The sequence below is a fragment of the Monodelphis domestica genome, chromosome 4 (assembly GCF_027887165.1).
Source record: "Monodelphis domestica isolate mMonDom1 chromosome 4, mMonDom1.pri, whole genome shotgun sequence".
NCBI classification, from domain to species: Eukaryota; Metazoa; Chordata; class Mammalia; order Didelphimorphia; family Didelphidae; genus Monodelphis; species Monodelphis domestica.
In genome coordinates, this window is record NC_077230.1 from 153,753,521 (window position 1) to 153,780,391 (window position 26,871).

General features: G+C 35.4%; 1 long non-coding RNA gene across 1 annotated transcript in view; it reads right to left on the minus strand.

Moving 5' to 3' along the window:
* LOC103106666 (uncharacterized) overlaps nt 1-26,305 on the minus strand; it is a 126,106-nt gene extending 99,801 nt beyond the window's left edge. The window contains exons 1-2 of the long non-coding RNA XR_467494.3: nt 25,695-26,305; nt 24,432-24,584 (exon numbers count right to left, since the gene is read on the minus strand). This is a non-coding gene — a long non-coding RNA (uncharacterized LOC103106666). The remainder of the gene's footprint in view (nt 1-24,431; nt 24,585-25,694) is intronic.
* Nucleotides 26,306-26,871: the final 566 nt, after the last annotated feature.

Here is a 26,871-nt window from a genome sequence, read left to right on the forward strand (position 1 = left end):
AATGACTAATTCTGCCTCAGGGTGGCACAATGGATAGAGTACTGGGCCTGAACAACAGGAGGACATGAATTCAAATCTTGCATTGGACACTTACAAGCCATTTGACCCTGGACAAGTCACTTCATTTCCTTCTATAAAATGAAGATAACAATAGCACCTACCTCTCTGAGCTGTGACAATAAAGTGAAGTAATATTTATAAAGTACTTAGCACAGTGTCTCACATATACCAGCCACTTAATAAATACTTTTTCCCTTCCCTTCCCTTTTCCCCATTCTCAAAGGCAGACTCCAAAATATTATGGATAACAACCAATGAACTGTACTTCAACCAGACCATTATCACAAACCAAAAAGTTGTCTACAATAACCTAAACATAACATTGATTCATAAAAAATTAAGAATATTGTAGTGATTTTTCCATCCCATATACTCATAATCTCCAACCTACAGGGAATAAAATCTTTCAAATTATAGAAGTCTAACCAAAGACATAAATATCACGTAGGAACAGGATGAGATACATACTATCCTTTTGGTGTTTCTGCTAGGCAATCATAATGAGAGCGCTTTCAGTGAGTCTGCAGAGGAGGAGCTTATATCCTCAAACTTTTATTGAACAAAAAGCAGCCTGAAGTGCAATAGTCCATTGAGCACAGAATATAAAGAAATAATAGTAAAATAGAAAATTGTCCCGAGACTGTCTCCATGTGAAACACACCAAAAAGAATAAGAATTTAAAAATTATAATAATAGTACTACTAATAATAAATTAATTTGCAGAATGTTTTATATGCTTCAAAATGCTTTCACAGAGTCACAAAAATGACAGAACTTGAGATACATAAGTAGCTATTTAATCTAATCTATAACTAAAAAAAAAAAGCATTTCCTCCACAAAACAGATGACAAGTGAAAATTTAGTGTTTGCTTTAAGACCTCCATAGAGGAGCCCATTTCGCTTTTGATAACCTCTAATTATTAGAAAGTTTTTCCTTCCTTCAAGACTAAATCTGTCTCTGTCTTCTACCCATTGCTCCTAGTTTTGCTATCTGGGAACACTAAATAGATTGTCTAATCTCTTTTCTAATGGGACAGTCTTACAAAAATCCCAGAGAGAGTTATTAAGTCCCCTCTATATTCTTCTCTCTTAGAAGATGATATCCACAGTTTCTTCATGAACTATTATGTGAAATATTCTTGAAACCCTCTTGTCATTCTTGTTGCCTTCCTTAGGGCTCTCTTGAGCTAATCAGTGCTCTTCCTAAATGTAACCAACAGAGCTTAATGTGATCTTATTTGATCTAACCACATCTTCCATCTTTAATGTCTAATCATATTTTGAAGGAGATCTTGGATTACTGAAGGTTGCATCAGTGGGACAAAAGCCTTGGCAGGTCCCATTAAACCAGAAAGATTTTTATAATGTCCATGAGGTATGTTGTAAGGAAATTCCAGGAAATAAAACTCATTCTCCAATATAACCATCATCCAGAGCACCACCAAAACCTTCTCCTAAAGAAGAGGTCTATTCCATTACTTTCCTGAAGATTCATATTCATTCTAAAGCTTAAACAAAATGTATTTATTCATTAATGTAGGAGAAGCATGGGCATGAGGTATAAAATATATGTTCAGTGCACAGAAGGCAGTTTCTCTTTAATTATTCAACAAAAGTGATCATCAGGGAGAGGAATAAAAGAGAAGTAAAATAGGGAATGTTAAAATTTTCTGAAGCATGAAATAAACCCCTAACTAGTTCATCCTATGAAACCCACTTGCTATTTTTTATATTTTTCATATTTTACCTGGATGACTAGAAAATAATCAGAAAGATGATCTAAAGACCTGTGTACCCTTAAGTAAATGGAATTGTAAAAACTCTAAAATTTATCTTGAACTATAAAGTTCATAATAATTCATTTTTACTACAATTTAACTTGCTAAACAATTATTAGGTGCCTTCCATGTTTAAGTTGTTACATATGAGTGTAAGTCACTTCATAAGTATCTGGGATACAGATAATATCCTAAAATAACATGATCTCTCCATTCATAGAGCTCAGTGTTTATTTGGGAGGAAATTATATGAATGAAGATAAGTATGAAACAATGTAGAATGATATAAAGGCAAAGAAAAGATTCAAAGTGTTCTAGGAAAACTTGAACTTATCACATTTAACTAGGGAGGTCGAGGAGGTACCTGAGTTGGGTAATGAAAGAAAAGAAATCTTTCAATAGTTAGAGATGAAGAGGATATACATTCCAGGCATGGGAGACATCCAGCACAAATACACAAAAGCTAAGGACAATTAGATAAGATCAGAGAACTAATAACAGCTCAGTTTGGCTAAAATATAGAATGCATGGAAAGAAATATTGTAAAATGAATACTGAAAAGATAGATTGGAGTTAAACTATATCAGACTTAAATATCATGGTAAGGAGCTTATATTTTATCCTGTAGATAAGAGGAAACTAATGGAGGATTTTAATAAAAGAGTGATGTGATCAGGTCTATGATGAGGAAGAATATGTTAGCAGCTATGAAAAAGTTGAATTAGAAGTAAGAAATTAAGCCTCAAGACTTGAAACAGGAAGTGATGGGGACCAAAACAAGGGCAGTAGCAATGGGAATGGAGAAGAGGAAAATGATGATAGTGAGTTTGACAAAATTTGCTGGATTTGTCAATTGATAGAATATGAGTGGTAAGGATAATCAAAGAAAAGTCAAAGATGATACCAAGTTTTTGAAATATGTGGAACTGGGTAGTAGAGTTCATCAATTAAAATAAGAAAGTTGATAGTAAAATGAAAGTTGAAAGAAAATATGTTTATTGTGGGATATATTGAACTTTCAGTGGCACCAGAGTTATTAAGCAGCTAACATTGTGGAGCTAGTGTTCAGGAGAGAAATTAGAGCAAAAAAATTGATTTAGCAATTATTTACAAAGCAATAATTAACAAACTCCATGGAAACCCCTAAATTCATCAAGGGAGAGAATGGAAAGGAGAAAAAGCTCTGATATAATTTTGAAGGACACCAAATTTTCAGCAAAGGAGTGGAAAAGGAGCTGTCATTGAGTTAGATGTACTAGGAAACAGCAGCATCACAGAAGCCATACAGCAGTAAGGAAGATATAATTGATAATGTTAAATATTGTAGAAAGTTTAAAAGGAATGAATCCTTAGAAAAAGCTATCAGAATATTCATGTTATTAATGATGAAATACATTCCATCATTAAGGTCTCTTTTCTAATCAGAAAGCTACATGTGAATAGGGAGATGAGGAAATTAATTTTAAAAAAAGAAAATGATTAAATTCACATTTCTGGCAAGAAGACTAAGAGGTCATGTCTAAGCCTATCTTCCTTTGATTTCCTCAAAATAGCAATAAATGCACCAAATAAGTATATACACAGAAGGAAAACTATGGTGGGGATACAGATCCTAGGCCTTTCTAAATAGTTGTTTTTAGAGAGACTTATTACACATTGTAATAAGTAAACTATTGTGAACATGAAGAAATAATGGAGAAATGTGTTCCCACAGTGGTGAAAAATGTTATTACTAGTTAGGACAATGGAAAGTATCTGATCAGATTACAATATGTGTTCTTGGGATTTGCCAGATAAAACTATGTCACTGTGCCCTGTTGATTATACCTTCATCAATCCCCAAACTTAGTACTTCCAGATCTCAGCACTATATTTCCCCATCATCATCTTTCAACTCTGTATCATAGTTTATTTTTTTGTTATTGTTTTCTCATCCAAAATGCAAGACAGGATTAGGGGAGATGGAACACAACAATTAGTGCTGTTTTATGTATCCACAATCTGGTTTTCTTCTTGCGTATATAAGTAAGAAAAATGCTTTAGCTAAATAAACCATTGAAATACAGAAATTTACATTAATTTTTCAACTTTAAAATGAGAGAAAGGAAAGAGATCAGACTTCCAGGTAAACATGGCTGCAGTTTAGACACAGGATTCTACCTCTTCTCAGTGCCTACCAATATAGACTACCTGAAAAAAAAATTCATATGAATGAAGGGACTCCACAGTAGGGTGCAGAATTGAAGGTACACAGGATTTGGGCATTTCCACTCTATAAGAGGGTGAAATGGCTTCCACCAAAACATGAACTGATCTACCCTCCCCCACCACACCTACTGAGCCAGCGCCCTAGAAACAGAGCCAGTGTGGGCTAGAATCAGTGAGTGAGTGAGGGGCACCTCTAGGTACTTGGCAGCTGACTAAGAACACCACAGACCTATCCCTGAGGGCAGCTAGACTTGATACCCCTAACAGGCATAAGAGTGCAGACCTTGAGTGAGGAGATAGCATAGAGAAGGTCTGCAAACAGTAGAAGCTCCAGAGACTTGGGAGGTGGCCTCAGGCAAAAATCTTGCTCCTTAGCTCCATACACAGAGAGCATGCCCTCCTCACTCAGACTTATAACTGGAAAGGGAAGGAAAACCACCATAGTGATGGCAAAAGACATCCAGGAAAAACAATTTCCCAACACCAAGAAAAACAAGAAGGTGGCATTGACCCTGGATAATTGTTATGTAGGAAAAATCCAGACTACAGAGGAAATGGCAGAAGAGGACATACAAATAAATGTGTCCAAATCTTCCCCAAAAAATGGAAATTGGTCACAAGCTCTTGAAGAGAGAAAGGAAAGAAATAATGATTTCAGTGGAATTCTCACAAAAAATAATTATTAATAGACAAAGAGTAAATAAAACAATGGACTCAGATTAAGTGTTATAGTAAAGTGCTAGACTGCAGTCAGGAAAAACCTGAATTCAAATCCTGACATAGACATTTCCTAGCTTTATGACGCTGAACAAGTTAGTCTCTTTGTCTGTTTCATTATCTATAACATAGGAGAAATGATAGCATATCTATTGTATACTTGTTGTAAAGAAAAAATGAGAGAAAATTGTAAAGTTTGGCAAACATTAAAGTGCTATATCAATGTTAGCTATTATTATAATTATAAAATATAAATATGCTGGGATAAGATATAAGAATGCAAGTTGAAACCCTTATAAAAAAGATATAATACTGGAATAGCAAATTAAATTAAAATAATTGGTAGATCCCCAAAACAGTTTAGAATTCAATAAAATGAATTAAAGGAAGAAATAGATATGATAATGAGACTGAAAATTAGAGATCTCAAACAATAATTCACTCATACAAGAAAATAAACTAACACAAATGGTGGGGGAAAATCTGACCAAAAAATGGGCCATTAAATAAGAGAAAGACAGATTCAGTACTCACCATTACAGAGATGATACAAAGACTATTAGGAAACAAACCAAAAGTGAAAAGTTGTTGACACACTTAGAATTTATATAAATAAGGCAGGACTCAATGAAAAAATTTTAGCAGCATGGCAATCACAGAATTTCATAAGTTAAAATTTCTCAAAAGTATTAATAAATCAAGCCTATAGGTAATTAGAAGCCATGGGATATAAATACAAAAGAGTTCCAATTTTAATTCATCAAGAAATGTAGTCGCCAAAATCTGAAACTTCTACATTAAAGAAGAAAAAAAATCTTAGAAGCAGTGAAAAAGAAAAGCCTTAAATAGTTCTAAATGGACAGGATGGCTTATCAATGATGCGAAACAGAATAAAAAAGCCTAGAATCTAATATAATAAACCACAAAGGAAATTGATTGTCACCATAAAATAATATATCATACAAAGTTGAGCAAAATCTTCCATTTATTAAAAAAAGATAATCTTTTTTGTGGTATGGAGGAATTCTATCATCTAAATGGGGGAAGAAGAGCTATACACATTCAGGAGAGAGTCCTTAAAGACTTCTTCCTGGATTTGTGCTATTTAACATTTTTATCACTGATATGAAAAAAGGTATAAATGGCATGCTTATCAGATTTATAGATGAGCAAAATCTGCAAGGAATAGCAAACATACTGGATGATATAATCCATATTCAAAAAGATTTCAATAGGCTAGAATGATAAAATAGAACTAATAAGGGAAAATTAAGTTATCATAAATATCAAGTTTTCACTAGGATTCAAAAAATGAACTCTAATAAGTACAAGACAATGTAAGCATGGTTAGATAGCAATTCTCTTAGATATACATATTTATATATCAAGGGGATTTAGTGGACTGTAAGCTGAGCATGAGGCAAGAGTGGGGCTGCATTAAAGGAAGCATCACTTCCTGAAATAAGGAGGTAGTAGTTATGCTACATATTTCAGTTGCATCTGGAATATAAATTAGTTTTAGATAGTAATTTAACCTTGGATTCTTCAGTTAAGAAAGGACATTGAAAATCCAGATAGTATTCAGAGTAAGAAAGTCAAGTTAGTGAAGGGTCTTGAATCCTTGCCATATGAAGAATTATTAAAGGAACAGAGATGTTTTATATATGCATATATAACATCATTTAATATGTACCAACAACAATATATGATTTGTTATAAATATGTAATAAAATAAATATGGTTATGCAAGAGAAACAAATTGTCATATTAACTATGTCCAAAAACTGTTTCTTTCTTTTTTCCCTCTCTCCTCATCTCTCCTACACCTCCCCAAGAAGGCAGATAATATTATATAAATTGTACATATATTATCACATAATACATATGTCCATGATTGTTATGTTGTAAAAGAAGACAACTATTGCTTACACTAGAGAAAAATGTATAGAGTAAATAATGGGAGGAGTGGTATGTTTCAATCTACATTCAAATTCTGTTTCTTCTATAGCGGTGGCTATCCTTTTTTGTCACTAATCTCTTGGAGTTGTCCTGGGCCCTTTCCTTGTTGATAAGAGTTAAATCATTCACATTATTATTGTTACTCTGTACAGTGTTCTCCTGGTTCTGTTCACTTCACTTTGCATCACTTCATCTAAGTCTTTCAAGGGTTTTTGTGACCATCTTGTTGATCATTCTAATGGATTTTTTTAGTTTCTTTTTTCATTCATTCATTTTTGGTTATATTTAAATACCCATTAACTCCCACCCTTCATCTTATACCCTCAGTACAAAATGCATCATTTAACAAAAAGATATATGTATATATACTATGTCTTTCTTATTATTATGAATCAGTTCTTTCTCTTGAGATAGACACATACAAGTCATCTTCATATTATTTCTGTTTCTGTATATAATGTTCTCTTGGTTCTAACTGTTTCATTCTTCATAATTTCATGTAGGGCTTTCCATTTTTCCCTAAAATTAACCTGTTTTTCATTTCTTAAAGCAAAGTCATATTTCATCATAATAATATGCCATAACCTGTTTAATCATTCCCCAATTGATGGCCATCCATTCAATTTTCAGTTCTTTGTTAACACAAAGAGAACTGCTATAAATATTTTAGAACATATAGTCCCATTTTTTCAGATCCTCTTCAACATTTGTCATTTTGTTCTTTTATTATTTTAGCAAATATGATAAGTAAAAAATGATATCTTAAAGCTTTTTTGGTATGCATTTGTCTAATCAACAATGATTTGGGTATTTCTCATATACTTTTATGTAGTTTTGGTTTCTTCATTCAAAAACTGTTCATATCTTTTGACCATTTATCAATTAGGAAATGGGTCATATTCTCCTATATTTTACAAACCTCTCTACATTTTAGATATGAGTCCTCTGTTTAAGAAATTATCTATAAAAAAATATTTCCCAACATACTTCTTTCCTTGTAATATTGAATACATTAGTTTTATTTGTAAAAACCTGTTTAAACTTAATATATTCAAAATTATCCATTTTACATTTCATAAAGCTTTTTATCTCTTGTTTATTCATAAATTCTTCTTCTATTCATAAGTCTGATAGGTAATCTGTTCTTCTAATTTGCTTATTATATCTCCCTATGTGCCAACTAATGTATCCATTTTATTCTTTTCTTGGTAAATGTTCTGAGATACTGGTCTATATCTAGTTTCTGCCATACTGTTTTCCAATTTTACCATTGACTTTTACCAAATAATGAATTCTTATCCAAAAAACTTGAATCTTTTTTTTATCAAACACAAGTTTGTTATAATTTTTTATGACTGTTTTACAACAAAAGCATGTCTGTCTTACTCCACTAATCTACCTTTTTATATCTTAGCCAACATGATACAGTTTCTATAATTACTGTTTTATAATATAGTTCAAAATCTAGTACTGTTAGAACACCTTTCCTTATATTTTTCACTAATTCTTTTTATATTCCTGACTTTCAATCAAATTAATTCTATTATTATTTTTTTTCCAGTTCATGGATAGTGAGTTAAACTTTTGGAGTAAAAAAAGAATATTTAGACTAAAGACTCAAGGAAAACATTTAAGTTGTAGGATCCATGAATTGGTCCAATAGTTCCCTAAAAGCAATTTGGAATAACAGAAGAAAAAATGCTAAATTATTCATACCTTTTATTTCAGCAATTTTATGACTGAATTTATTACTCAAAGAAGTCAACAACATAAAGAAAGAGTCCCCTATTGAAAAACATTCAAAGCAGCTCTTTCTATAATAGTAAAAATAATTGGAAATAAACTATGTACCCAATGATTCAAAAATGATAACTATGGTGTACAAGTAAAGTGAAATATTATTGCATGAAGAGGAATAACAAATATCAAGAATGCAGAGAAATATGAGGTGGGGAGGGGGATTTTGTAAACTGATAAAGAGAGAAGAAAATAGAACCTAGAGATGATGAGACAGTCAGACAGACAGACAGATAGGGAGTACAAGAATATAAATAAAGACAACATTATCTCTTTGGATTGTTGTAAGTATAAAATATGATAATATTTGTAAAAAAAGCTTATTATGTCAAATACAATAAACAATGTTGGTTCTAATTCAATAAAGTTAAAGTATACATCTTTTATGACAAAAGATAGCAAATTTTAAAAATAGAGGGTGACATACTATTGATTACTCAGAAAGTTTAGTTCAGCTCTTTTTTATGAGAAGGGATGCTTTTTCTTGGAAATAGCTGATGTATTAAAGCAACATATATCAAAAAAAGGAAAAGGGCATAAGATAAAGCAATAAAATTTCACTGGTAATCATTAAGAATGCATTTTCAATAAAGCAGTAATGTTAAGAAGCTACATTGCAGGAGGTTGAGAAATGAATGATTGATGGGAAAGCAGAAGCAAATATAGGGAATTCTTTCTAGGAGTTTAACAATTAAGAAGGGATAAACAGGATAATATCTTGGAGATGGATGTTAAAGTCAAAATAAAGCTTTACAAGAATAGGGAAGAGGAGTCAAGATGGCGGCATAGAGGGAGTGAACGTTCAGACCTCTGAAAACCCTTCATTACCAATTTCAAACTAAATGCTCCTAGGAGACTGAAAATCAAACCTAACAATAAGACAGAGCCAAGGAACCTTCCTGCTGGACTTAACTTAAAAGGTTCATCCTCCAAAGCCTGAATTTCAGAACACTTGGGTTTAAGGGGAAGGAAGAAGGAAGGTCCCAGGACCCTTCCCCCACCTAGAGTGCTAAGCCTCCAGTGGTAGCTGGAACCTCTGGTTGGGCAAAGGCCCTGGTCTGGAGGGAGTCCCTTGAAGGCAAAATTGTGCCAGGCTCAGAGCATCCAACACAGACAGTAGGGAAGCAGTTAGAGAAGAAACACAGAGAACAGAGCAGAGAGCAGTTACAGCAGCAGAGACACTCCATATTTCCCCCCATTCCAAAGGTTTTGACCTCAGAGCATACCCAGCAATCCAGCTGGACTTAATCTCATCAAAGCCTCCAGAGGGCAGGGAAGCTTAAGCTACAATACCCCTTCCCCAAAGACTGTAGGGAGAGATTTACTGACAATGCTCCAAGGGTGAAGGCAAAAAGAAAATCCCAAAACCACAAAAAAAATGAGAGGAGCAGGAGCTCAGGCAAATGAAGGGAGTAAAGAAGAGGTAAATAAGAGCAAACAACAGAAAAAGAAAAACTAAATTACAATCAACAGCGTCTATACAGGCAATGAACAAAGAGAAAACAGAACAGAGAAGGAGGAGGGAACACCAAGCAAAAAAATAGAAACTCCAGCAAATTGGATACAGGTTCTGGAAGAACTCAAAATACAATTCAAAACAAAATTAAGAGAGGCTGAAGACAACTGGGAAAAGAACTTAAAAACTAAGATAAGTCATCTAGAAACAGAGGCACTTGAACTAAAATGAGAAAATAGTGTCTTGAAAGCCAAAATCAACCAGCTTGAAAATAAGGCAAAGGAAATGAAAGATGAGGCAAAGGAGATGAAAGATGACCTCCAAAGAAAATCAGACCAGAAGAAGAAGGATGACCAAAAAGCCAGGGATGAAATCCAGTCTTTTAGAACCAGAATACAACTAGAGACAAGCAACTTCCCAAGGCAACAGGACAATATAAACAATACAAAAGAATGAAAAAAATTGAGGAAAATATGAAGCACCTCATTCACAAAACAGAAGATTTAGAAAATTGTTCCAGGAGAGACAAGTTAAGAATTATTGATCTACCAGAAGACCATGACAAAAGAAAAAGGCTGGACATCATACTACAGGAAATTATCCAAGAAAACTTCCCCAATTTCTAGAACAAGAGGGAAAAATGGAGATTGAAAGAATCCACAGATCACCTCCTGTACTTAATCCCCAACTAACAAGACTCAGGAATGTTATAGCCAAATTCAAGAACTATCAGACCAAGAAAAAAATACTTCAAACTGCTAAGAAGAAGACATTCAAATACCATTGAACCACAGTGAGGATAACACAGGATCTGGCTGCATCTACACTGAAGGGCCAAAAGGCATGGAATATGATATTCTGGAAAACAAGGGAACTAGGTCTACAACCAATAATCAAGTACCCAGCAAAACTGACTATATTCTTACAGGGTAAAGTATGGTCATTTAACAAAATAGAAGAATTCCAAGCATTTGTAAAGAAAAGAGCAGACTTGAACAGAAAATTTGATGCCCAAGCACAGACTCAAGAGAATTATCAAAAGAGGGAAAAAAATAAAAACAAAACAAAAACAAACAAAAAAACTTTTTTAAGAGACCCAATAAGTTAAAATGATAGGTATTCCTATAAGAAAAGAGGTCATTGGTAACTCTTTAAAAAATTATTATTTTCACCTGGGCAGCTAGAAAAATTACACTTAGAGGGAATAGTGACAAAAACAGTATAGGATGAAATGCCAAAACATAAATATGTATGCATAAATACACATATATACAGATATATATACACAAATAGAGCTTAAAAAGAGGTTAATACTAAAATAAATGGGAAAAAAAACAAAAGGGGGTAAATTTATATGACACAAAGAAGCTCATGGCAGGACAGGGAAGAACATCAATACATCAGAAGGGTAAAGAGGTTGGAGATAGGAAATACTCAACTCTTACGTGCATTGAAATTCACTCAAAGAGGGAAGAATAATCCAATCCATTGGAGCAGAGAATTGATATGTGCCCTATAGGGAAGCAGAAGGATAACAAATAGACTGGTGGGGAGGGAAGAAGTAGAAGGAAGGGAGAGGGTGAAGGAGTAGTTTAAAAAGACTATAAAGAAAATGAGGGGAGAATAAGAAGGCAGGGTGGTAGAAAGGGAAGTAAAATAAGGGTGGGAATTAGGGGGACTGATTAAAATTATTGGTGTAGAAGGAAATAGTGAAAGAAGAAAAGGAAGGACTAGGAGTAGAAATCAAATTTCTGGGAAATACACAGCTGGTAATCATAACTCTGAATGTGAACAGAATGAACTCACCCATAAAACACAAGCGAACAGCAGATTGGATTAGAATCCAAAACCTTATCATATGTTGTCTACACGAAATACACATGAAGAAGGTAGACACACACAGAGCAAAAGTAAGAGGATGGAGTCAAATCTATTGGACATCAACTAAGAAAAAGAAGGCAGGAGTCACAATCATGATATCTGACAAAGCCAAAGTAAAAATAGATCTAGTTAAAAGAGGTAGGGAAGGTAATTAGAACCTGATAAAAGGCAGTATAGACAATGAGAAAATATCAGTAATCAACATGCATGCACCAAATGGCATAGCATACAGATTTCTAAAGGAGAAACTAGTGGAGCTCAAGGATGAAATAGATAGAAAAACTATTCTAGTGGGTGACCTGAACCTTCCTCTATCAGAACTAGATAAACCAAAAAGTAAATAAGAAAGAGACAAGAGAAGTGAATGAAATCTTAGAAAAAAATAGAGTTAGTAGATAAGTGGAGAAAAATAAATAGGGACAAAAAGGAATACATCTTCTTTTCAGCAGCACATGGTACATTCACAAAGATTGACCATGTATTAGGATATAAAAACATTGCAAACAAGTGCAAAAGAGCAGAAATAATAAATGCAACCTTCTCAGATCACAATGCAATGAAAATAATAATTAGTAAGGGTACATTGAGAGGTAAATCAAAAATTAATTGGAAATTAAACAATATGATTCTCCAAAACCTGTTAGCTAAAGAACAAATCATAGAAACAATTAATTAATTGTTTTTTAGATTAGAAGATTAATAACTTCATTGAAGAAAATGACAATTATGAGACATCCTTTCAAAATCTATGGGATGCAGCCAAAGCAGTACTCAGGGGGAAATTCATATCCTTGAGTTCATATATTAACAAATTAGAGAAGGCAGAGGTCAATGAATTGGGCATGCAAATTAAAAAACTAGAAAGTAAACAAATTTAAAATCCTCAGATGAAGACTAAATTAAAGAGAAATTAATAAAATACAAAGGCAAAGAACTATTGATTTAATAAATAAGACTAGAAGCTGGTACTTTGAAAAAACAAATAAAATGGACAAACTACTGGTCAATCTATATATATATTTTAAAAAAGGAAAAAAGAAAACCAAATCGATAGTATCCAAGATGAAAAAGGAGACCTCACCTCTAATGAAGATGAAATTAAGGCAATCATTAAAAATTATTATACCCAATTATATGGCAATAAATATGGCAATTTAGGTGATATGGATGAATATTTACAAAAATATAAATTCTATAGACTAACAGAGGAAGAAATAGACTACCTAAACAACCCCATATCAGAAAAAGAAATTGAACAAGCCATCCAAGAACTCCCTAAGAAAAAATCCTCAGGTCCAGATGGATTCACAAATGAATTCTATCAAACATTCAAAGAACAACCAATCCCAATATTATACAAATTATTTGACAAAATAAGCAAAGGAGGAGTTCTACCAAATTCCTTTTAGGTTACAAATATGGTACTGATTCCAAAGACAGGCACATCAAAAACAGAGAAAGAAAACTATAGGCCAATCTTCTTAATGAACATAGATACAAAAATCTTAAACAGAATACTAGCAAAAGGACTCCAGCAAGTGATCACAAAGATTATTCACTTGACTGATCTGGTAGGATTCATACCAGGAATGTAAGGATGGTTCAATATTTGGAAAACCATCCACATAATTGACCATATCAACAAGCAAACCAACAAAAATCACATGAGTATCTCAATAGATGCAGAAAAAACCATTGACAAAATACAACACTCGTTCCTGTTGAAAACACTAGAAAGCACAGGAATAGAAGGGCCTTTCCTAAAAATAATAAACAGTATATATCTAAAACAATCATCCAACATCATCTGCAATGGGGATGAACTAGGACTAGAAGCCTTCCCAATAATATCCGGAGTGAAACAAGGAGGCCCATTATCACATCTATTATTTAATATTGTACTATAAACTAGCAGTAGCAATTAGAGAAGAAAAAGAAAAAGAAATTGAAGGTATTTAAAAAGGCAATAAGGAGACCAAACTATCACTCTTTGCAGATGATATCATGGTCTACTTAAAGAACCCCAGAGAATCAACTGAAAAGCTAGTTGAAATAATCAACAACTTTAGCAAAATTGCAGGATACAAAATAAACCCACATAAGTCATCAGCATTTCTATATATCTCCAACACATCTCAACAGCAAGAATTAGAAAGAGAAATTCCATTTAAAATCACCCTAGACAATATAAAATACTTGGGAATCTATCTACTGAGACAATCACAGGAACTATATGAACACAAATACAAAACACTCTCCACACAATTAAAAATAGATCTGAACAATTGGAAAAATATTGACTGCTCAAGGGTAGGACGAGCTAACATAATAAAAATGACAATCCTACCCAAATTAATCTATTTATTTAGTGCCATTCCCATTGAACTACCAAAACAACTTTTTTACTGAATTGGAAAAAAAAACATAACAAAGTTCATTTGGAAGAACAAAAGATCAAGGATATCCAGGGAAATCATGAAAAAAAAATGTGAAGGAAGGAGGAGGATTTGCAGTCCCAGATCTCAAACTATACTATAAAGCAGTAGTCATCAAAACAATTTGGTACTGGCTAAGAGAACAACAGAAGGATCAGAGGAATAGACTTGGGGTAAGTGACCTCAACAAGAATGTCTATGACAAGCCCAAAGATCCCAGCTTTGGGGACCAAAACCCACTATTTGATAAAAACTGCTGCGAAAGTTAGAAGACAATATGGGAGAGATTAGGTTTGGATCAACATCTCACTCCCTACACCAAGATAAAATTCGCAATGGGTGAATGACTTGAATATAAAGAAGGAAACTATAAGCAAATTGGGTGAACACAGAATAGTATACATGTCAGATCTTTGGGAAAGGAAAGACTTTAAAAGCAAGCAAGAGCTAGAAAAAAATCACAAAATGTAAAATCAATAATTTTGATTACATCAAATTAAAAAGTTTTTGTACAAACAAAACCGATGAAACCAAAATTAGAAGGGAAACAACCAATTGGTTATTAATAAGCACATGAAAAAGTGTTCTAAATCTCTTATAATCAGAGAGATGGAAATCAAAACAATTCTGAGGTATCTCCTCACACCTAGCAGATTGGCTAACATGACAGAAATGGAAAGTAATGAATGCTGGAGAGGATGTGGCAAAGTCGGGACATTAACACATTGCTGGTGGAGTTGTGAATTAATCCAACCATTCTCGAGGGCAATTTGGAACTCTGCCCAAAGGGTGCTAAAAGACTATCTGCCCTTTGATCCAGCCATAGTACTGCTGGATTTGTATCCCAAAGAGATAATAAGGAAAAAGACTTGTACAAGAATATTCATAGCTGTGCTCTTTGTGGTGGCAAAAAATTGGAAAATGAGAGGATGCCCTTCAATTGGAATGCCTTAACAAATTGTGGTATATGTTGGTGATGGAATACTATTGTGCTAAAAGGAATAATAAAGTGGAGGAATTCCATGGGAACTGGAATGACCTCCAGGAATTGATGCAGAGTGAAAGGAGCAGAACCAATAGGACATTCTACACAGAGACCAGTACACTGTGGTACAATCAAATGTAATGGACTTCTCCATTAGTGGCAATGCAGTGATCCTGGAGGGATCTATGAGAAAAAACATTATTCACATTCAGAGGAAAAACTGTGGGAGTAGAAACACCAAAGAAAAACAACTGCTTGAATACATGGATTTAGGGGATATGGCTGGGGATATAGACTCTAAATGAACATCCTAATGCCAACACCAACAACATGGAAATAGGTTCTGATCAAAGACCCATGTGATACCCAATGAAATTGTGCATTGGCTGCTGGAAGGGGAGGGAGAGCGTAGGGAGGGAAATAATGTGATTTTTGTAACCAAGGAATAATGTTCTTAATTTACTAAATTAATTAATTTTTAAAAGAATAGGGAAGGTCTAATTAATTTGTAGGCAATCAAGAAGAAAAAATAGTAGAGAGATAAAAGATTAGAGAAAGAAAAGGAAAAGCCCTTTTTTAATATGAAAAGGTATGGGATTAAAGACAGGAGCTGAGTGGTTCACCTTAACAAGGAAAGGGAATAAGTAATCCTCTCACACTGGCATCTAAGAGAAGATGGGTCTTAGAGTTGGAATAGTTTAGAGGTAATAGAACGGTGTAGGGAGGGATTTTTAACTACTTTTGTGTCTTGAACTCCTTTGGCCCTACTGCTATGTAGCCTCCCTTTCTCCTGTAGGAATGGTGACCGAATGCCATTAAAAGATACAAAAAGATGCAAAGAATCAGTTTGTTAGACCATCTATGAATATTTGTCTGGCAATTGGTACTCTAAAGGTGAGGTTCTTCAATAGTCACCAAGAAAGGGAAACACTAACTGCAAAAGCAAGAAAAAACTGTAGCATATACTGATAGTATTATGAGTAAAACCAGAAGACAGATAGCATAGATATGTGGAAAGGTGATTCATAGATTCTCCTTAGGAAGATAAAGAAATGAGTTCACAGGATTAGTTTTACTTTTTTACCCGAAAGCAACAAGAAACATCATTTCATGAACTATTTAGTCATCTTGTATTCGAGATTTAGAGTAAATCAAGAAAGGACTCAATAAGACCCTTCTGAGAGAGGAATTTGTAAAAGTGAGAAATCAGATCCAGTGAAGCAAGGAGCAGCTCACAGCAGAGAGGGGCAAGAAAAAAAAAACAACCCAGGATTCCAGTGAGAGAACAGAAGCTGAGAGAACTCAAAAAACTACCAGCTCACCTCACTCCTTCAGCTGAGAGCTTGAGAAGAGGATCTTCTAAGCTGAGATCCCCCTGGATATCAACTGTTTCCCAGTGAACCCCTGAAATATCTCACTCAGCTTAAAATATAGTGGAGTAGGACTTTGAAGGAAGCCATCTACTAAGAAATCTTCTCCCCAAATATCTATTCTCCACCTCACTCTCCCTAAATTGTCCTGGACTCCATTCCTCAAGCTAGATTAGCTCAGAGTAGGGACCAAGCCGGCAGCTGACCAGAAGAGGGGTCGAGACCAAGAGCCTGTACCCCCAAGATTAGGGAGGTCAATCTGACTTTCAATACGGATTCCTGCCTACCCACTTTCCTCTCCTAATACCTTCATCTCTCCCTTCCCTGAGTGAACCCAAATAAAGTGTCTACTACTTAGATCAGGTCTGCCTAGTTCCTGACACTAAGGAAGGCAGCTGAAGATTTGGGGAGAACCATACCTCTCCCCAAAAGGGAGGTTTAGCTCAATATCTTAGGGATCCAAAATAATTAGATCCAAGGGGCAGTTCTCTCCCCTGAGTAGAGGAGTAACCCCCATTCTTGAAGGGGGGAAGAAAAGTGGCAATTGGTATGCTTGAAGGACCCAGAGAGAGGAAAGTCCATCTGGTCTCTCAACTATAGCTGAGACCAAGAAGGGAAGCTGTGTGCCATTTCATTAAAGCTCTTTCTTCTAGTTCTTAACCTCCACTTCCCAGAATCACTTTCTGAGGAGACATACTCTGTCCCTCAGGGAGACAAAGCGAGGTTACCTTCCCCAAGGGGAAGAGAAGAGAAAAATCAACTTCTTCCCCCTCTCCATTCTCTCAACTGTCTCTCTCCCTCCATTTCCTCTGTGGGTATTAGTATTCCCTTTATGACCATACATTACACCCTCCAAATCAAATCAACATGTATTTTTATATTTGATAACTTCAATACAAAGAAAAGAACAGGTGAGGAAAATGAGAATGATATTGAGAAGCAAGCATTAGTCATTAAAAAAGGAAGGTCAAAGAGTTGAAGAATACAGTAAAGTCTCATGCCTATGCATCATGAATACTTTATTCAAGAAAAGAATCAGAATGTACTAGACATGGTGAGTACTGAATAACGTTACCAAAAAAAATTGATGATATTTGAATAAACAGGAAATGACACACAGCTGACGTGGGAGTCATTCCTAATTGCTAATTTAAGCAGTCTATTTATAATCAGAGCATGAACTTGTCAAAGCAAAAAATCAAAATTGATGCAGTGCTAAAATAAAACAAAGTGAGTGACTGAAAAACAATGTGTTTAGTGCTTTACTGTGTGCAAAGTATTGCATCAAGCACTAGGAAAGCAAATAAAACAGCAAAAGTGTACTTACTTCCAAAGAGCTAATATTCTAATGTAGAAGAGAACACATTAATAAGGGATTTCAGTCACAAATAAGACAAAAGAAGAAGAAAAAGACATGGTCTACAATTTAAATAATGACATTTTGACTTATTTTGTAAAGGTATTTGATGTGGACAAATGGGATATGAGTGGAAGAAAGAATATTAACAATGGTTAAAGTAGTCTTATTCTGAAGTTTAACTTGTAAGACAATTGCAACTGAGACAAAAGAAATTTGTCAGCAGACCTTTGACTCATCTGGTACATGAAGAGATGTGTCATAGAAGGATACTCCTATTTAGAACATAAATTGGTTTGTAAAAATTTATGGAGTAGGATAATAGAAGCTTATGAGCAATAACACTGTTGAAAAAGAGAGAAACCATGGAAGAAAAGGAGACTAAAGAAAGCTTCATGAAAGGCTCAACTAAGCAACATCATCCCAAAGATTTGTAAATGTGGGACCAGAGGAACAAATGAAGCAGAGATGGGAAAGATTGTTATAAAAAATAATTTCCACCATCAAGGACAGTAGAGTCAACATATCTGGATTCTGACATTATTTGCCTCTATGTACTTTACAAGGTAGGTGGTAGCAGCAAAGAAGAAGGCACAGACAGGAAAGGCATCTGGTTACGACAAATAGTACTCAGAGGACGGTCCTGATGGAGGTGACATGATTTTTTCAACACCGAGTGTTTAATTTTTAGTTGTCTAAAGAAAGAAATGGTGTAAAAGAGTTGGAAAGCAAGTCTGAGACCTTACTGTTACTCAAAAATAAAAAGAAACTGAAAAAATCAATAATTATTAACATATACACATGCTTTCATATTGATGAAAAAAGTATCCACATATGTACACATGGAGGACATCTTTGAGAAAGATGTTAGATAAGGATAGGTTTTGGGGGGCAGCTGGGTAGCTCAGTAGATTGAGAGCCAGGCCTAGAGATGGGAGGTCCTACGTTCAAATCCGGCCTCAGACACTCCCCAGCTGTGTGACCCTGGGCAAGTCATTTGACCCCCATTGCCTAGCCCTTACCACTCTTCTACACAGTATTGGCTCCAAGACAGAAGGTAAGGGTTTAAATAAATGAATGAATGAATGAATAAATGAATGAATGAATAAATAAATAAATGAATGAATAAATGAATGAATGAATGAATGAATAAATAAATAAATGAGAAAGAATAAATAGGTTTTTGTAAGAGATATTCCACAGTATACTATTTACACCATTACCTTTATATAAGAAACTGAAAAAAGTAGAGACTGTAAGATCCATTATAATTTTTTTCAGTGAAGATATATTTGATTCCATAGAACAAAATGTCACTTTAAATGCTCTTCTCCAACAATGTGCTTCCAATGCATATGGGAAAATTATACAATCTTCCTTGATCCAAAAAGCTAATTCATGCTAAAGTGTTAAGCCTTTGATGGATTATCTCCTCCTAGTTATCATAGATCACATATTTAGAGCTAGGGAAGATATGAAGTCATATAATCCAAATCATTTTCAAGATGAGATCCAAAGAAAGGAAATGACTGATCCAAGGTCGAATAGGCAACAAAGAGCAGAGCCAATATTCAAACCCAAGTCTTTTGCTACTCAAATACCATGCTGTTCCCACCACATCTCTTAATGGTATTTGCATTTTTAAAGGGGGAAATGAATATTAAGCACTCTCTCTCTTTCACACACACACTCACAAAGAATGAAGTGAAATTTCTGAGAAAATAATTTAGACAAGAAGGTTTTTCTTTTGTGCAGAATTAGAGGATGTCAAAAATCTCCTCATTCAACACCTACCACACAATAGATATCTAACCAATGCTTGTTGATTGATTGAAAACCCTCAATACTGAGGAATTCTACCTTTCCATTTTCCTTTTGGACAGCTCTCATTCTTGGAATTTTTTTTTCTTACTGGAAAAAAAATCTATCTCCTTCAACTTCTACTCTTTGATCTCAGTTCTACCCTCTGGGCCAAGCAGAATAAGTCTAATCCCTCTTTCTACCTTATAGCTCTTCATATTATTCTTCATTGAATGAAACCACCCAGCCACAGGAATGACCACATGTGTTTAGGGTTAGCCTGAGGACTATGAAATTTGCAAATGTGAGTGTGTTTGTGCCCAAGTTGTTCAGTATGAATATCATATGTGCTATGAAAATTAAATAAGGGTCTTTCTTTATATTTCTGGCCTCTCTACCTACTTTGCTATCCATCATCACAACCTTTACAAAAAAAAAACCTTATAGAGTCACAGTACTTTATGCTATTGTCTCTTTTGGTTATGAATCACGAATTCAATATTTATTTTTATCCTTGCCCTTTGTTCAGCCAAGCAACCTATTTCCAAAGCATTATCATTCTTACCAAAATCCAGATTCCATCTCACAGAAAAAAAAATTGGATTATTAACAATAGAAATCTGAAAATTCATTGAAGCCATGAATGCATTTTCCCTACACTATCTGTGCCTCTCACTTAGGGAGGCAGTGCTCACATTTTAAGATTTCACTAAAGGGGATGCCTCGCATATCATTTACTAAATTTACATCAAATACAATATAATGTATCTACAACAGGGTGTCTAAGTATGGAAGTCAGTATTTTAATATAATTGCCCATTTATATTAAAAGCCTCTTATAAAAATCTTTTCACCCTCCTGAAATATCCCCTTTTTCCCCCAAGGAGAATAATAGTCATAATTATAGAGTAGTAACGCATGACAGATAATGTTCTAATTTTAGAAAATTAGCTCTTTCTTAGACTTGCTATAAAACTCTTTTTTCTGGTCTGACTCTAATATCAGTGTCATATGGAATAAGGTATTATTTGACTTCTAAGGGTAAAGAACTACGAAGCAAAGAGCTCACTAAGGCAAAATTGTTATGTGCGCTAAGTTTTGTGACTTCCGCTACTTTAGCTATCAAGATAACTAAATAATGTTTTTGTTCATCCCCAAGCAGTGATTTTTGAAGGGTTTTTTGCCTCTTGAATTAAAAAAATGTATTTATAAAATATTCATCCTCTGGCCTTGGATGTAGCAAACTATAGACTTAAGATATAATTTACTCAGGGGCCCAACATAAAAGAAATATTACACCCAGCCAATTCAAAATCAGTTCTGAAATTTAGGATTTGTTTCTTCAATTTGATAATCTCCAAGGAATGTATAATACAATGGAGAAAGCACTGGCTGAGGATTGGGAGGCAGTTCTGCCATTGGTTCATTGTGTAACCCTGGACAAATGGCATTACCTTCTGGGTCTTAGTTTACTTGTCTGTGAATGAGGGTCACTAGACCATGTCTCTTCTCTATATACATAATAATAATAATATTAATAACAACTAGTATTTGAGGTTTATGAAGTGCTTTACATTATCTCCTTTAAGCTACATGGCAATCCCCTCAGGTGGATATTATAGTAATGATTACTCACATTTTGTGGATGGGGAAACTGAGGACAAAGAGATGAAATGACATGTTAGAATCACATAGCTAATATGTGTTGGAGGGAGGATAAAAACCTTGATCATACCTGACTCCAAACACAGCATCCTTTTTTCTAACACCACATTGCCTCCCATACAAATAAAATCTTTAAGAGCCATTAGAAACTCCAAACTTGATTTGCATGTGGTCTTCCCAAAAGGTAGCAATGTATTTGCCAGAGAATTTTGGTGGAACCCATAAAATACCTGAAACAAAGACTTTTATCTCCCTTCTCTTTCTCCCCTCCTCTTCACCCCAATAGCTTCCTTAAAACCTATAACCTCTCTAGAAATAAATGCTGTTCATTTATTTTTCAGTCATGTTCAACTCTTCGTGATGCCATTTAGAGTTTTCCTGGCAAAGACACTGGAATGATTTGCCATTCTTTCTCCAACTCATTTTACAGATGAGGAAACTGAGGCCAACAGAGTGAAATGACTTGCCCAAGGTTATACAGTTAGCAAGTGTCTGAGACCAGATTTGAACTCACAAAGGGGAGTCTTCCTGACTCCAGATCCAGTACTCTATCTACTGTGCCTCTTAGCTGCCCTAGAAGTAAATGAAGATAGCCCAAATCTTTTAAAGTTCTTACAACTTACCTATGGCCCTTACAATTTATACCATGTACTTTAATATTTCATCATATGTTCCTGAGAAACAATATGGAGGAGTGGATAGCTAAAAGGCCTTGAAGTCAAGAAGTCTTGAACACAAGTCCTACATCTGACACTTACTAGCCATTTGACCCTGTCTGCCAGTCAGTCAATCAACAATCACCAACACCTACTATGTGCCAGACAGTCTGCAAAGTGCTAGGAATACAAAAAGAGTTAAAAGATCATACCTGCCCTCAAGGAACTTACAATCTAAAAGAAAAAATGTCCCACCAATATTTGAATACAGATTATAGATTCAGAGTCCAGCATACTAGCCACTACCCCCATTGAACTGACTCTGGAGAAGTCATTTTCTTTTCCAGCCCCCTAGGAAACCCTCTAAGACTGTAAATTGTAGGGGAAATGCTGGTCTTCAGTTTGCTCATCTGAACATTCCTTTTGCCAGTGAAATAAGAAGACTGATCCCTGTTTCTAAAATATTCTTACATTATCCTCCTGTTTTTTATCTCCATGAAAAGATTATAGCTCCTCTATAGTTGAACTGGGCTTTCATATTCTCTCTCATTTAAACACATAGTAGAGTTTCTATAAGTAGTTGTTAACTACTCCAGGACTGTCAATCTGTGGAAGCTAGAAAAGAGTCAAGTAAAAATATATTTTCAATTTAACATTTTCAAAATCTTGTATTTTCTGAATATCCAACATTTGTAGTGCCTGGAATATTAATTAATATGAATAAATATTGATTGATTAATCAATGCTGTGGAATTTTGTATAATCAAGAAATCACATGAAAGGCACCATAGCCTAACCCCTTCATTTTATCAGTTAAGAAACAGAGGACCAGAAAAGTGAAGTGACTTCCCCTGAGGTCAAACAGCTAGTGAAAGGCAGCAGGTTGTCAGTTGTGCTAGATTTAGAACCCAAGTTCAAATTCTAATTTTCCCACTTTTCAAACCGTGTGATTAAAGTCACTTCTCTTCTGTGGAGCTCAGTTTCCTTGATTGCAAAATGATGAGGTTGAAATTTGTTTTGTTTCTTTTGTCATTTTCAGTTGTGTTCAGGTCTTCTTGACCCCTTTTGGGAGAGAGGGGTCTCTTGGCAAAGGATTTGCAATTTCCTTCTCCAATTCATTTTACAGATGAGGAAACTGAGGTCAGCAGGGTTAAGTGATTGGCTCAGGGTCACACAGATCTGAACACAGGAAGATTAATCTTCCTGACTCCGTGCCCAGTACTAGCTAGTTTCCCCTAGCTACTGGAGTTGAACTAAGAGCCTCAAACTTCCCTCTGTCTTTAAATCTAGGATCCTAGTAACAGAACTTAGTCAGAGCACAGGTCTCTTATCCAAACTTTCTTTCTACTTACTACCTAATGCTAGGAAGAACAATTTCTCCATTTTCTAATACATTCATCTCCGCTGGTCCTAGAACAGGGTGGACCGGCCAAAAGAGAAATATTGCAGGCACTGCCATCTCCATAGCAATGACAGAATGGAAATCACAGAGGCTCTTCTCAGACGAGACTTACAGCATGAAATCTTTGCGTGATTGGCCACTCTCTAGAGACCAGAGCCACCACAGGGCTGAGGAAGAAGGGAGAGTGCGTGCCTAAGGGTCACGTGCCATGATTAACAGCCCTACTGGACGAAGCCGCCGAGCAAAATAGGTTCCATTTCTAAAATCAAGGAACTCTTTAAAAATTATCCACAGGGAATATCCTTGCTCAGAAAACCAAGGCACAACAGGGAACCTCTGTTTCATCCAAGATAAACAAGAGCCAGTGGCAGGCACAAATCATAGACCATGAATCTACCTAACCCAACTGCCTTGTCCCCTGCACTGAGCTTAACCTGGAGGCAGCAACATAAATTTAAAGCTTGAGGGGACCCTGAAAAGCACTGAATCCAATCCTTCACTATACAAATGAACAAACCGAGTCTTAGTAATTAAATGCTAATGAGAGTCTGAGGCATTTGAACTCGGGTCTGCATGACTCCATGTCCAGAATTCTACTTATTGTACTTCCTTGCATGCCTATCAAATCGTCATTAATAAAAGGGCTTCTCCATATCAGAAAAGGGAGTGTGTGTGTGTGTGTGTGTGTGTGTATTGTACAGGGTGTTAAGGGAAGACAAGCACCTCCAGAGTGAGGGTTTAAAGAGCCCTTTTTTAGAGCTGTTTTTCTCTTTTGGGGTCCACTTGCCCCTCAGTTCTCACCTGCCATTCTAAGAAGCTGTAGCATGTAGCAAGAACACCCTGGTGAACCATTTTGGGGGTAACCAACAGGTCTCAGACCCATCGTGGGTTAGGGGGTGTCTACCTGAGACATTTGAAGACTCCCTGTTAGAAGAAGCAGATGAGAACAATTGGTTCCATTGGCCATGAAGGAGCTTCTCTTAGTTGAAGAGACCAAGGTCATCCACTGCATTCTGAGCCATCACCTGACTTTTGTCTTGCTACTTGAATCTAATGACTGGAAAAAAGAGTGAGGCTGAGAACTTTGTATGATTCTGCCTTACTTAAATCCAGTTTATGAGCAAGTCAAAAGATATCATTTGATATCATTTTGGTCCTCTTCCATTAGCAAGGACAGCATCCAACTACAGATATATCCTGGTCCCCTTGCCATTCTTACAATATATAAAAATGTAACGCATGTATATATGTGGGTATGTGTGTGTATGTACATATACATATGTATATGTATGTGTCTATACATTTTTTAACTCAGGGTCCTTGGCAGAGAACCACCAGCCACTTTTTCTCTATTTCCTGCCTCCATTCCTTTGCAGAAGCAATTCCCCAATTCCCCCTCACTTCTACCACTTAGAATCTCTAATTTCATTCAAGACTTAACTCATATATAAACTCCCATGAAAAGTCTTTATTTGATATTAGCCTACTCCCTATGTGCTTATTTAATCTTGTATATATTTTTCTGGAGGCTTCCTGAGGACAGGAATCTATGTATCTCCAGAGCCCAAAAGATTGCTTTAAGCATAGGAGGAAATTAATAAATATTTGTTGGATTGGATTGAAAATTGATTTTGTCCCCCCAGGGATCTCCCCCTTAAAAAACAACAACCTCTTCCTTCCTAGATAGCAACTCCTGAGATATAACTGACAAAACAGACTTGTTTGAGAGGCCCCCAACCCCAAAAAAGCTGCCTTGTAAGGGAAGAATGCAAAATACTCTATTTATAATATAAATAAGAGGATTCACCAAGTCTGCAACTTCCACAGATTCTGGGATTGTGAAGATTAAACAGGCCCAGCTCCCTGTAAACAGACCTCAGATCCTTCCTTCTCATTATTCATTCCAGCCTAAGCTATGGAATGCTACAAGGACCTAGTTAACAGAGGATTGTCCTCCCTTGAATGTGGACCAACATTAAGAAAGGAAAGAATGCTTAAAGGATTTGGTCACATGCTGCAAGCTTTACTGTGGCACTTTGGCCAATTACGGAAATAAACATTCATCTTGGTCTAAATGAATGAGTCAGCGAATTGAAAAGCCATTCAAATGAAGGGGAAATAAAACGCTCTTGCCGGTTTTGTATGTTTGATTATAATATTATCTTACCAGCAGCACCTGTCCCAGCATCTGTTTGTTGTCAGTAAAATAGTCAGATTTGCTCTTGGTATTATTTTTTTTCTGTTCATTTCAGCTGCTCCCCAAAGCTATAAAACCAAAAAAATAAATCAGTTTAAGAGATAAGCTCCGAGTTCAGAATAAGAAGGGAAAGGCAAAGATGAGATAGCAGGGGAAATAGGCACAGAGAAGGAAAGAAACAATAAAAAGCTAGCTAGCTCAGAGAATAAAAGAGGACCCAGGGAGCTTTCAACTTCTAGATCACAAATTCAGATCTGTCCCCTGCTATCGTGTGACTGAAAATGGCCACCACTTGATAACTGCGTGATGGTCAACCCTGTAGTCTGTGGTTAACTCCTAGGCACATCTGAGCAGAACTTTCCCTATTATTCTTGCTGAATTGTGGCCTTTCTACCACTGAATTCAAGTGAATCTACATACTCTACCCACCCCACCCCAAAAAACATCTCTAGTCTCAGGTATCCCCAATAAAAATCAGAGGAGAGAGATCTGACACTGTCCTTTCCATTTTATCTCCCTCTTGAGGTTCTTCCTTCTACAGTTATACTGGTATCTTCATTCTGGGGAAGTCATATATTGAAAACATGCCTGCCTTTTTGAGAATGGATCATGTGTGTTATGTTCTTCCTGGATTTTCAAGCTGACTTCCACTTCCCAAAGTAAAATAACATCTAAACAATCCCTCATTCCTATTGGATTTTGGTGATAATAGACTGTAATACAACAATATGATGTAGCATATGGAGACTGGTTTTGTGTCTAATCCTTCTTTTACATAGCTCCCCTTTCCTTAAGACTCAGTTTCCTACAAGGTATCTTCAAGATTATCTGCCTTTTCATCAAGGTTCATAGCAAATCCCTTTCCTAAGATCATTGACTTAGAGTTGAAAAGAACACAGAGTACTTTTATCTACACCCTCATTTTATCAATGTGTCATTTAATCTCCCTAGTGCAAAATCACACAGTTGGTGCAAAAGTTCTCACATTTTTTAATCTTAGGATCCCTTTATATTCAACGATTATTGAGGACATCCCTAAAGAACTTTTGTTTATTTGGATTATATTTATCCAATTCTTTAAATGTACTAGTATTCTTATGAAAATACTTTTGACCTCACAGACCCCTGAAAGAGTTTGGGGGACCAG